The sequence below is a fragment of the Myotis lucifugus genome, unplaced genomic scaffold (assembly GCF_000147115.1).
Source record: "Myotis lucifugus unplaced genomic scaffold, Myoluc2.0 scaffold_78, whole genome shotgun sequence".
Taxonomy (NCBI): Eukaryota; Metazoa; Chordata; class Mammalia; order Chiroptera; family Vespertilionidae; genus Myotis; species Myotis lucifugus.
Window position 1 is genome coordinate 2,973,530 of NW_005871126.1, and position 12,925 is coordinate 2,986,454.

Genomic DNA, 12,925 nt, shown 5'->3' on the forward strand with positions numbered 1-12,925 from the left:
GAACTGAGATGTCCGCTCAGCAGTCAACGAGGATCCCGAGCCCACAGCCAACCAAGCAGGTGAACTGGCAAGGCAGATCCTCCGGCTTTAGGTGACTGCAGCCTCAGCTGACAGCTGGTCTGCAGCTTCATGGGAGCCCCTGAGGCAGAGCCGCCCAGATGAGAAATCCTGCCCTCAGCAACTATGTGACAAAATAGGCCTTGGTTGGAGCTGCTAACTTTCGGAGTAATTTGTTATATAGTAACAAATAACACATATTTAATAAGTAATAATGAAATCATATTAAAAATTGTTTTTAACAACATCCTTCTTTTTCCACCCACAACATATCTGTCAGTAGCTATCTCATTTTAGGATGCATAGCACAAAGCAATACTATCTCAAAAAAGATGGAGAGAATAGAAAATTCCATTTTAGGGTTGAACATTGTGTTTTTCTTTTATTTTTTTTTAAAGAAAAACAAGGATGACTTAACAAACATCCTAGAAATATGTTTTTCTTCTTCTGCTATTGTCTCCACAGGAAACCTTCCTAAAGAGAACATTTCTGGGTCATGAGGCAACATGTTTAAATTTAGGTTGATATTTACAGATTGTCTTCCAACTGAAGTCATCTTCATTGTGACCAAGAGCCTGTTGGCTTTTCCAGTGCTGAGTATTATTGATTTTAAAATGTTTTGCAAGTATATAGGTGAAAAATGATAACTTTAATGACTGGTGAGATTGAACTTTATTTTACTTGTTTATTCCTGAGGATTTCCTCTCCCATGGAGGACACTTCCATGTCTTTATCTACTTTCTTGAGTTGTTCCTCTCTTCTTTTTTAAAAAAATATATTTTTATTGATTTTAGAGAAGAAGGGAGAGGGAGAGAGAGTTTGAAACATTTTTTTTTGTTTTTTAATTTTTTTTATTGCTTAAAGCATTACAAAGGGTATTACATATGTGTCCTTTTTTCCCCCGCCCTTGACAGTACCCCGGCTTCCCCTACCCCCCAGTGTCTTATGTCCATTGGTTATGCTCATATGCATGCATACAAGTCCTTCGGTTGATCTCTTACCCCCCTCCCTCCTGCCCCCCAACCCTCCCCGGCCTTCCCGCTGCAGTTTGACAATCTGTGTGAGGCAGCTCTGCCTCTGTATCTATTATTGTTCAAAAGTTTATAATGGTCTCTATTATCCATGAATGAGTGAGATCATGTGGTATTTTTCCTTCATTGACTGGCTTATTTCACTTAGCATAATGCTCTCCAGTTCCATGAGTTTGAAACATTAATGATGAGAGAGACTCACGGATCAGCCGCCTCCTCCTGCACATCCCCCACCGGGACCAAGCCCGCAACCTGGGCATGTGCCCTGACTGGGAATTGAATTGTGACCTCCTGGTTCATTGTTCATAGGATGACACTCAACCTCTGAGCCACATTGGCCAGCCGGGCCTAGCTTCTTTTTTGATGTCCAAAGTGTCCTATGTTTGTTAAAGGAAAGTAGTTGTGGGTTTTTTTTTTTTTTTGTCATATCTGTGGCAAATATTTTCCCCAGTTTGTTTTTTACTTTGCTTATGTTTATGTTAATTTTTTTTTTTTCTGTAAAGACTTTATAAATAACCAGGCAATCAACTTCATCAGTTTTTTCCTTGATGGCTTTTGAACCTTTGTGTCATAATTCCTATGACCAAAAATATTTAACTTTTGACATTTAAATTTTAGATCTCTATCTGTGATTTACAATTGTATAATTAGGTAGGGATTACATACTTTTCCTATTTGTTCTAACATCATTATTCACAAAAACCAAACACTTCCCTTCCTCCAGTGATCTGAAATGCCAAGTTCACCCATGCTAGATAATCCGATGTGTGTGTCTATTTTTGGAAGTCCATTTTTTCTTCCAAAGCTTTGTCTCTTTAGTTCTATTCTACAGCCACACTGTCTCAATTACTGTAGCTTTATAGTAAATTTTAATATCTCCTAAAGCCATTCACTGTTCCTCTGTTATAATATATATATTTTTTGCCATCCTTTCATATTTTTCTCTTTGGTACGTTTGAGATTGCTTTTAAAGTTCAAATGATTCTTGTTGATATTTTTATTGATTGATATCCTACATAATAAAAGGTAATATGCAAATTGACCCTAACGGTGGAACGACTGGGAACAACCGGTCACTATGATGCACACTGACCACCAGGGAGCAGACACTCAGCACAGGAGCTGCCCCCTGGTGGTCAGTGCTCTCCCACAGGGGGAGCTCTGCTCAGCCACAAGCCAGGCTGATGGCTGCGAGTGCAGTGGCAGTGTCAGGAGCCTCTCCTGCCTCCTCGGCTGCACTAAGGATGTCTGACTGCCAGCTTAGGCCCAATTCCCCTGGGAGCAGGCTTATGACGGCAGGTGGACATCCCCTGAGGGGTCCCAGACTGAGAGAGGGCACAGGCTGGGATGAGGGACCCCCCCAAGTGCACGAATTTTCATGCACCGGGCCTCCAGTATTATTATAAGATTGAGAACTTCTACCTAAGAATAAGACATGCTTACTTAGATATTCAAAGCTAAACAGAATATTTAGTTTCTTTGCTCAGATCCTGCACACTTCTTTTTTTTTTTTGCGGGGGTGGGGGGCAGTTAATCTGCATCTGAGATATCTTTTCCATTGCTTTTCAGAGAGAGGGGAAGGAAGGGAAGGAAGGAAGGAAGGAAGGAAGGAAGGAAGGGAGGAAGGAAGGAAGGAAGGGAGGGAAGAAGGAAGGAAGGAAGGGAGGAAGGAAGGAAGGGAGGGAGGAAGGGAGGGAGGAGGAATAAGGAGGAGGAGGAGGAGAGAAACATTGATGTGTGAGAGACACATTGACCTGCTGCCTCCTGCATGCACCCCCACTCACAGGGGTCAGGAAGCAAAGCGGCAACCCAGATAGTGCCTTGACTGGGAAAAAAACCAAGATCCTTTTGTGTTCAGGCTAATGCTCTAACCACTGAGCAATGCTGGCCAGGGCTCTGCACACTTCTTATTGAGATTACGCCTAGATATTTTATATGTTTTTGATGCTTCTATTTATATACTCAGTAGCATATTGTTTTCATAATCAGTTCTGTGATTATTGTTTATATTTTGGAAAGTTATTTTTTATTTATAGCAAGCCACCTTATTTAAGTTTCTTAGAGTGTGTTTTTGTTTATTCAGTTTATCCTCTTGGGTTTTCCAGTTTCACTTGTATATTTATATATTTTATGAATAATGATAATTTGTTCTTTTTTCTAGTATTTTGTGTTGTTTAAGGGGCATGCTTTTATCAGTGCTGGGTTTCTTTCTCCTTCCTCTCCTCCTTTCTCCCTCTTAAGTTGAATCTTACCCCTCATCAAGTTTCTAGCTTGACCTTGGACAAGCTACTGACATAAGAAGAAAGTGGAGCTTAGAGAGTTAGTGATAAGAGCCAGGGTGCAAACTCGGGAGTCCCTGACTTCAGGGCTCCCACTCTAAGCACCCTCTCTTCTGGCCTCAAAAATGATTTTAGAAGCGTGCTTGTTTCCAGTATCTCTCTTCTTTTCCCTTGTCAGTTTGTTCATCTCCCTCCCTCTCTCCCTCCCTCCTTCCCTCCTCCTCTCCTTCCCTCATTCTCTCTTGTTTTAAATTTATTTTTGCTCTCCCATCTTTCCTTTTCCTCCCTCCTCCTTCTCTTCCTTCTTCTCTCCTCTCTCTTCCTCCTTCCCTTTCTCTCCCTATCCTCTATTTCTTTCTCTCTTTTTCTCCCTTCCATTCCACCTCCCTCCCCTCCATTTGTCGTTTATTAATTCTCTAAATCTAGTCACCCAGTCTCATCCCAGAATGCATCCTGTTTGAGTCATTGTGGTGGAAATCTACAATTGATATAATAGGCATCAGCTATACCATTATGGTGACCGGAAGCAGGTATGGTGGACCTCTGACTTTAAGAACAACGGCTTTCGTCATGGAGCATTGCGTCTGTGAGGGGATTTTGTTGTTGGGGGCTTCCTGAATTGGGTTGTTTGTTTGCCCTAACCACTTTCATCTCTTCCAGGTTATACCAGTTCTTAATTCCTTCACTACTTCAAGGACTCTTGGTGCATATTCTCCTCTTACCTTCCACTACCATAAGGTCTCCATTTGACAGGAAACACAGCTCACTGTGAGAATCTTAAATCAAATGACTCTGATTTCTGGAAATGTCATTATTTTAGGAGGGAGCACAGGAGGGAGGGTAGGAAAATAGTTTAGATTTTTGTGGGGAAATGGAAAGCAAGAGGCAAAATAGAAGTTCTGTTCAGAAGACAGGAAATGGTGATAAGTTTAAAAAACCAGTGTATGTTAATTCTGCCATATTTTCTCTGCATGAATCTTGCATCAGAGAAAGATTGACTGCTCTAAAACAAGGCTTTTGTTAGTAAAGCACACGTTTATCATAGGTGCTTGAAATGGGGATGGATGAGGAGTAGGAAAAATGACAAAAATAGAAACATCTTACTTGCACGTGACAAAATTTACAACTCTGCTTAGCACAGAGGAGATATAAAGAAAGGGTAAGGCATAGTCCTTGACCTCCAGTGTTTGTGCCCAATGGATCAGACAGCCGAGGAATGGTACTTGGGAACAGAGAGAGTGCTGAACTTGCTCATAAAGGCTAAGTGGGAGTTGAATTGGCACATTCTGAACCTGGTGAAAGAGCATGAGAAGTGGTTTTTGGGGTTTCAAGTTAGTCCTGAATGGGTGGTTTGAGCAGAACATGTGAGGGTGAGAAATGAAAGAAAATCTTGGACAGTTAGGATGAGGTTTAATAGAAGTTTGAGAGCCACGGTAAGTTCTTGGGTACAGAAGTAACTTAATAACTGTGGTTAGGAGCATGAATCTGGTAGTGGCATTGGGATAGATTGACAGAGGCAAGGACATGAATTAAAAGACAGTCCTGCCATGAGCCCAATCCAGAGTGCAGACAATGGGAAAAGCATAGAATGGGCAGATCCAAGAGACTCAGCAGAAAAGCCTCCAGATTAAAACATGATTGGCTAGGGCTGGGATGCAGAGGAATGTCCCAGCCCCGGCTCAATGAGATGCTCACTGTGCTTAGCCCCGCTGGCTGGTGTCTGCAGGGCCTGAAGCTCACCACATCCAAAATGGCACAGTAGTAGTCTGACAAGGCCGTCAACACCCTGGAAAAGATCCAGAAGCACAACCACAGCAAGATCACCTGGCTGATCCTGCACCACAAGGTGTACGATTTGACCAGATTTTTGGAGGCACGTTCTGGTGGAGAAGAAGTCTTAAGGGAACAAACTGGAGGTGATGCTATTGAAATCTTTGAGGATGCTGGGCACGCTACAGATGCGAGAGAATTGTCCAAACAGGTATCATTAGGGAGCTTCGTCCAGATGACAGGTCAAAGATAAGCAAGACTTTGGAAACTCTTATTACTACCGTTGACTCTAATTCCAGCTGCGGGCCAGCTAGGTGGTCCCAGCCTCTCCGCCCTGGTCATGGCCCTGATGTATCACATCTACACAGTGAAAGACTAAACATATCCTTGAAGCCAATGAAAGAAAAGGCTGCTTTGGATCAGGGAGAATGAAGCCAATGTTTACTGCTTCAAACCAAAGAAACCTTTACCTGAAAAGTGATTTAAAAAAATATATATATTTTATTGATTTTTTACAGAGAGGAAAAGAGAGGGATAGAGAGTTAGAAACATCGATGAGAGAGAAACATCAATCAGCTGCCTCCTGCACATCCCCCACTGGGGTTGTGCCCGCAACCAAGGCACATGTCCTTGACCGGAATCGAACCCGGGACCCTTCAGTCCGCAGGCCGATGCTCTATCCACTGAGCCAAACCGGCTAGGGCTGAAAAGTGATTTTAAAGCACCCATTTCCCTTTCCTTGTACATTAGAAACAAACCAAACCAAGAACTGTTTTATGTTTTCTACGCTTGAACTTTTGTAGTGTGCCTTTTTATTCATCAGCTTTATTTTGATGTTCAATATATCTGACTTTTCAAATATAAAAAATGATTTAGTAGAGAAAGAAGATACACAATAAATAAGGTTTGAGCCTCAAATGCTACTATTCAAGACTGGACTGACCGGCAAATTTGACTTGTATTTACGTACTCTGGTCCTGAGTCAGAATATGGGCTGGAATTGAGGTTTCTTCTGTCAATTGAGCCAGTTATTTCATTAAAAAATTTACTTCCAGTTGTTAGATGGGAATCTTCATGCATTCCCATAGACCTTTCATCAGTGTTGAATGGTCTTCCAGTGATCCTCCAGTACATGCTCCAGTGAGTGAAAATCAAAGCTGTCGCCATGATGGCATAAATAGAGGAGGAGGTGAAAACCGGTGTCCGGAGACATACTGGCTGGCTTCCTTCTCTTTTTTTTTTTTTTTGATAACACGTGATAACTGTTTGAGAGCTCTTTTATGATTATCTACAATGAATGCTGGGACTAATGAGCAGGGAGAAGGGAAGGCTAGACCACTTCCACATCAGCCACTTTGTCAATCCCTCTGTTCTCTCCCATTCTGCAGTGGATGCTGGTACACCAGGTGGGACTGAGCCTGTGGGGGTCTGGATGGATGGGAGAGGCAGGCTTCCTGACACACTTACCCCCTTCCTTTATCCCTCCGCAGATAAAGCAGCGCAATGCTCCCACGACCACAGCGTGCTTATTCCAAGTGTACCCCCTGCCCTGTAACACACCCAAACATAGACACTCACAGTGGAGTAAATACAACGGAAATATTTTTTCAATAGACAGACATTTTAAGAAATGAAGGTCGCCAAATTTGCATTATGAACAAATACCAAGGTATAAATAGAGTCTATCTGCTGGTGCCAGGTATTTGACCACTGATTGGTCAGCCCATATGGCTAGAGACAGCTTCCTGCTGGCAACACATGCTCTTGGCTCCATGGACATTCCTCGCATATTCCAGATACAAAAGCACCTGTGCAGAAAGTTCAAGCTCTTACCATAAAATTGGTAAATTGAGCTTATGCATAAATTCATCACTATTGGTAGAATTAAATGTACATTCCAAAGAGTCTCTTTCGTTGCTGAACATCACGGGTATCTCGCTTAGTTCTCTAGGTTCACTGAAATAAGGTGACGTTTGCGGACAAGTGGTTACCCAAGCCGTTTGGCATGTGCTGGGATCCTCTTGTTTCTCATTTTCAGCTCACTTGGAAATTGTTCCACTTTCTATCCTTGCTGGTTTCTGTGTGGAAATAACTTCCAACATTTATTCTGTGCTTCTTTTGTTTTCTTTGTTGACAAAACTCAAGTGTGTTTATTTGATGGCTTTAATACACTGAGTTTTCTTGACCTCCTTAGTTCACCTATTTTTATTTTACATTAACAATGAATTTAATAATGATAATAGTGATAATAATAATAATGATGATGATAATAATAATAATGGCTAACTGAAAAGTGTGACAGGTTTTATGCAAAGGGATTTATATGTATGACCTTATTTAGTGGTCTCTGCCAACCTATGAGGCAAATACTATTTTATTTCTATTTTCTATTTGAGAAAATGAGGCTTAGAGAGTTTTATGAGACATACCCACGCATATGTTGTAAGAAATAGGGGCAGAATAGAAATTTATAATAGCTTGTTTCCAAAGCCTACTAACTATGAGCTATTATACCAGCACATTTATGGATGACTCATAGTTGAATTCTAACTAACAAGAATATACCTCGAATTTAAGTTGTTCAAAAATTATTGCATAAAACATTGTTAATGTAAATATTCATCTGTACATACCAAAGGGTTAGTCCAACAATGCACAAAAAAAACCTAAAGGGTTTTTTTTTGCTAAATTAATAAAAAATATAATATGGTATTCTCGATTAGCAAAGTTTTTTGAATTTGCCCATAAGGACTACTTCAAAGCTTTTTAGGAATCCAAGTATCAAATTATTAAAAATTTGTTTTGGTAATTTCTGTGATGCCCCTATTTGGTTGGCATACCAAATACAAACATAGTCTACTTTTTAGTTAATTCAGCCACGACTAAAGTAATTTATATTTACACACAAGAGCAGCAGCAATTAAAAATCACAGCCAATTCCCCACAACACTGATGATGCACTGATAAAACATGTCTTTGCTAACAATCGTGGGAATTTCAAAACTGCATGTGTCAGGCACAAAGAAAGCATTGTTATTCGGCCAAGTGTTGCATGGCAGCCAGGCTTCCCTGTAGAATGTTGAGTGAGAATCCTTGGTAAACTCGAGAAATGTGGTCATTCTAGTATTTGCATACGAAATTTTAATAATTCTTAAAAATTACAGATTCTTAGTAGGTAGTCCTTTGTCACAAATAAAACTCAGAGTCTATGTGGAGACATGCATTTATCTACTAGAGATCAGTAGTTATCTTACTGTTTTCATCATTTCATGGCCACCACTAGGATCTGTTGGTTTAGTTATCCTGACTGAAAGTGATGAGGCAAAAAGAGCAGGCGGTGAGATTTTAAAAGCTGGTTAGTTTATATATTTATTTAGAGGAGAGGAAGGATCTTATTAATATTAACCCTTTTCCTTTAGAGTATACGCTAGAATTCACGGAGTAGCTCATCACCTCCTCTTCATTTTGATTTAAGCACCCATAAGTCTGGGAGGTGGGGTGATTGCCCGCATCAGCATTTTACATATAAGCACCAGAGAAAGAAAGTGACCTGCCCAATAAAAACTTGCTAATTCCACACCCTTTCGAATGCACCTTCCCTCCTTTTTGCCTACGGGATAGACTAAACTTCACCAGCCATTTAAAGCCCTTCATAATCTGGTCTCTGCCTACTTTTTGAATGTAATCTCCTTTGTAAACTATTGCGTACTTATTTGCCAGGTGTATTCTGCCTTCTAACCAAGCCAACTACTTGTGGCTTTATCGCTCATACTCAGGACTCCCCAAATTTATGATTTAATGGGTTAGAAAATTACCAAATAAATTAATAAATGGAGAACCGATTCATGAAAGATTTTATAGGTGGACATCAAAATGTAGAAAGGACATAATCTTGGGGGGAAAAGGCTGCTCATTAACATAAAATTTGAAAGCCTCACTCATTGCCTGTATTTTCCTCTTTTAGCCACAGACTGTTGAAAAAAATTGTTCTGGACTGGCATTGGCATTGTGGTGTTTGGGAACTTTGTGCTTTTGTACACACTGTTTTCTCTGACGGGAATTCTTCACTTTACTCATGCCACTAGCCTTTGGCCTGTCTGACTAAAATCCTTAGTCCTTCAATTCTCAATTTACACGTTGACCTTAGAAAATCTTTTCCCATCTCCAATCACCTTTTCTCTCTAACCCTACCCAGCCCTCCAGTCACCACTCCTTGGTGGTCTGTGCATCCTCTTCCATGCACCAATCACTGTCCAGGGGTTATTTGCTGCTCTCTCTGGCCACAGGCCATGAGCGTCTAGAAGACAGAGACTGCATCTTATTTTCCCTCATCCTCAAAGTTTAGCATATGTCTTTTGCACATACTCAGTGCACAATAAGTATTTAATAGATGAATGAGTGAATGAATGAAGGAGCGAGTAAATACTTGGGTGCTCTTCATGCTTTGTTTGTGTCTGTATGTCTTCTCTGACCTGCAGTTTGAAGCACAATTTATTCCAACAAACACACTCACTGAATTGAATTAATTTATGAGCTTTGACCTCATCATTTCTTCTATTTTTCTTTGTCAGGGAAAACTAATTATGTTCTCCATTATCAGAGTGTCTGGGAACAGTCTGCAGCTGCTGTCTGAAATGCTTCCACGGACAATATGCTTCTCTCTGCTCTTCTGGTCAGCTTGCGTTTTTCTTTTATTCTGTTCACTTTTGGTTCACCATGTTGATTTTCATATTTTTATTTATTTTTATGGCAAAAGGAATGTTAAGACATGTAAAAAGTACATATGGAGAATAATCAGCATTGTCTGGTAGTCTGATCTTTCTAAATCCACAGAGACTTATGACATCTTGCCTTTTTATTGTTGCTTTTTAAAAACATATACACATTTAAAAAATATATTCTTATTGATTTCAGAGAGGAAAGGAGAGGGACAGAGAGAGAAAAATATCAATGATGAGACAGAATCATTGATCGGCTGCCTCCTGCATGCCCACACTGGGGATCAAGCCCGTAACCTGGGCATGTGCTCTGATCTGGAATCGAACCATGACCTCCTGGTTCATAGGTCGATGCTCAACCACTGAGCTATGCTGAGCGGACAATATAGACATTGTTTTTTTGCCTTTAAAAAAAATTTGTCAAAACATCTTATTCAGAAAGGATAGCCACAGCTTCTCATAAGATTCAGTAGTGATATGAGCACCCTCATTTGGGGAAATGATATCTATGCAATATGAATTATGGGGTTGAACATTTTCCCAGACAGCTATGACTCATGTCATTCCACTGACTTTTGCTGTCACAAGAGGAATGCTTTATTGCCTTTCTTATAGAGATGCCCCCTGCAGACATAGAATTGCTGAGAGCTTTTCTCTAAGGCTGTACAGCCACCAAAAAACCCAGGCACGCTTCAGTCTGGGCTTGGGTCTACATCTTAGAAGAAACATTAATCCTTCTCCTTGAAATTCTTTCTTTGCCTTTCGTAGTCTTCTCTTTTGTTATGAAAGTAACCTGTTTTTTATAGAGTCAGAATAATAATAACCACAACTACTTAGGAGCACTAAGTACTAGTTTTGTACTCCCTCTTATTTACAATTCTTTCACTTGTTATCAACCAATTTTGTCCCCATTTTATAAATGAGAAAGCTGAAAACCAGAGTGTTAAGTGCTTTGGTCAAAGCCACGCAGCAGTAAGTGGTGGAGTTAAAGCCACGTGACCCCAAAGCCTCTGTTCTTTCCATTAGACCAGTGATGGCGAACCTATGACATGCGTGTCACAGGTGACACGCGAACTCATTTTTTTGGTTGATTTTTCTTTGTTAAATGACATTTAAATATATAAAATAAATATCAAAAATATAAATCTTTGTTTTACTATGGTTGCAAATATCAAAAAATTCCTATATGTGACACGGCACCAGAGTTAAGTTAGGGTTTTTCAAAATGCTGACACGCCGAGCTCAAAAGGTTCGCCATCACTGCATTAGACCATGCTGCAGCCCTCATCAGACAACCTCCATCACAGCTCTGTGGTTTTGTGCTTCTGCTTAACTCCTGTAAAGATAAAGTGTCTGATTCACAGGGTTGTGCTGAGAACTAAACGGGGTAATATATATGAAAGAGCTTGGCATGGTGTCTGTGCATCGCAAGAAATGACTATTTTTCTTAATTTCTTCCTTTTCCTCTGTGTCTTCCTTTCTCCACTGACTTAATCCTACCCCATCCCCCAGTTTTAGACATCTCCTCATGGTCCATCAAGGTCTGTTCTGTTTTGGATGTCTTTAGGAGACAGTATTAGTTCTCTTGGGCTGAATACGAGGAATATGGCTGTGATTCAGTCTTTCATTATTATTTGAATAAAAAATGCTGAGAACCAAAGTTTAAGCCTTGGGACATACCACATGTAAAGGATGGGAGGAAGAAGTGCTGTTTTGTCAGAAAAGAGAGGGAAAGTAAGTAGAGAGGAGGTGGTAGGGCAGGTTGATATATTGCCATGGATATCTAAGGTGGAGGAGCTTATAAGAAGGAAGGAGTTGGTCAACAATGTCAAATGCCAGAGTGGGCACGATGACTAAGAAATGTGGAGGGGTGGGTGGAGGTGGGCAAAATGGGGGGTGGGGGGGAATGAGGACACCCGCAATTATGTCACCATTAAAAACATTTAATTAAATAAAAGAGAAATGTGACCATGCCATTTGATTTGGTCATTTGGATGTATTTGAAGGCCTGGGAGAAAAGTTTCAGCAAAGGCCATTGGCTGGAAGCAAGTGAAGAGGCTGATGAAGAAATAGAGGCAGTAGTGATTTGATATGTTTCGTTTGAAAAAGTCCTTGGAAAGATTTTTGATACCTTAAAGAGGCGGCCTATTTGAGGGAATTTTTTTCTTTAGCTTAGGACAAATACAAGTATTTTTATGGACAGAAATTAAGGATTTAGTAAAGATGACTTTGAGAATGCTGGAGGATAGGGATAATTGATAAGTTTTTATCAGTTTTAAAGAAAGCCTGACAATAAAGGGTGTCCCAAAATTTACGCAAGAAGTAATTTTGATAGAAAACACGGGTTTATAATTAAAAATTGTAAATATTTTATTGATTCATAAAGTATACAGTATAAGGTTATGTATGGAATAGCATATCAGGTAAATGGCCTCCATGGCTTTGCTGGCACATACGCATTCTTTTGTTGAAATTTTCCATGACCATTTTGCATAAATGTGGCTGAATTTCGTTGATACAGTGCTCAATTTCCTCTTTCAAGGCATGGGTGGTTGTGGGCTTGTTGGCATAAACCTTAGACTTCAAAAAACCCCAAAGAAAAAAGTCCAATGGCATTAAATCGCATGATCTGGGTGGCCCATTCTGATCACCAAAATGGGAAATTACACGACCAGGAAATGATTCATGCAGTATTTGAAATGTTTCTCGGGCATATGTGCCAGCAAAGCTGTGGAGGCCATTTACCCAATATGCTATTTAATACATAACCCTATACTGTATACTTTATGTATCAATAAAAAATTTACAATTTTTAATTATAAACCTGTGTTTTCTATCAAAATTACTTCTTGCGTGAATTTTGGGACACCCTTTATAACATCAAGATCACAGGGAGAGTCCAGTCAGTGTGGCTCAATGGTTGAGCGTCAACCTATGAACCAAGAGGTTAGGTCACATGCCCAGGTTGCAGGCTCGATCCCCAGTGGGAGGTGTGCAGGAAGCAGCCAATAAATGATTCTCTCTCATCATTGATGTTTCTATCTCTCTCTTCATCTCTCTTTCTCTATGA

General features: G+C 40.2%; 1 protein-coding gene and 1 pseudogene across 2 annotated transcripts in view; both read left to right on the forward strand.

Annotated features, from left to right (window-relative positions):
* The window catches only part of ST8SIA1 (ST8 alpha-N-acetyl-neuraminide alpha-2,8-sialyltransferase 1), a 133,582-nt gene that overhangs the window by 20,278 nt on the left and 100,379 nt on the right, over nucleotides 1-12,925 (forward strand). The gene's annotated exons all lie outside the window — the stretch shown is intronic.
* LOC102436566 lies at nucleotides 5,118-5,516 on the forward strand (annotated as a pseudogene).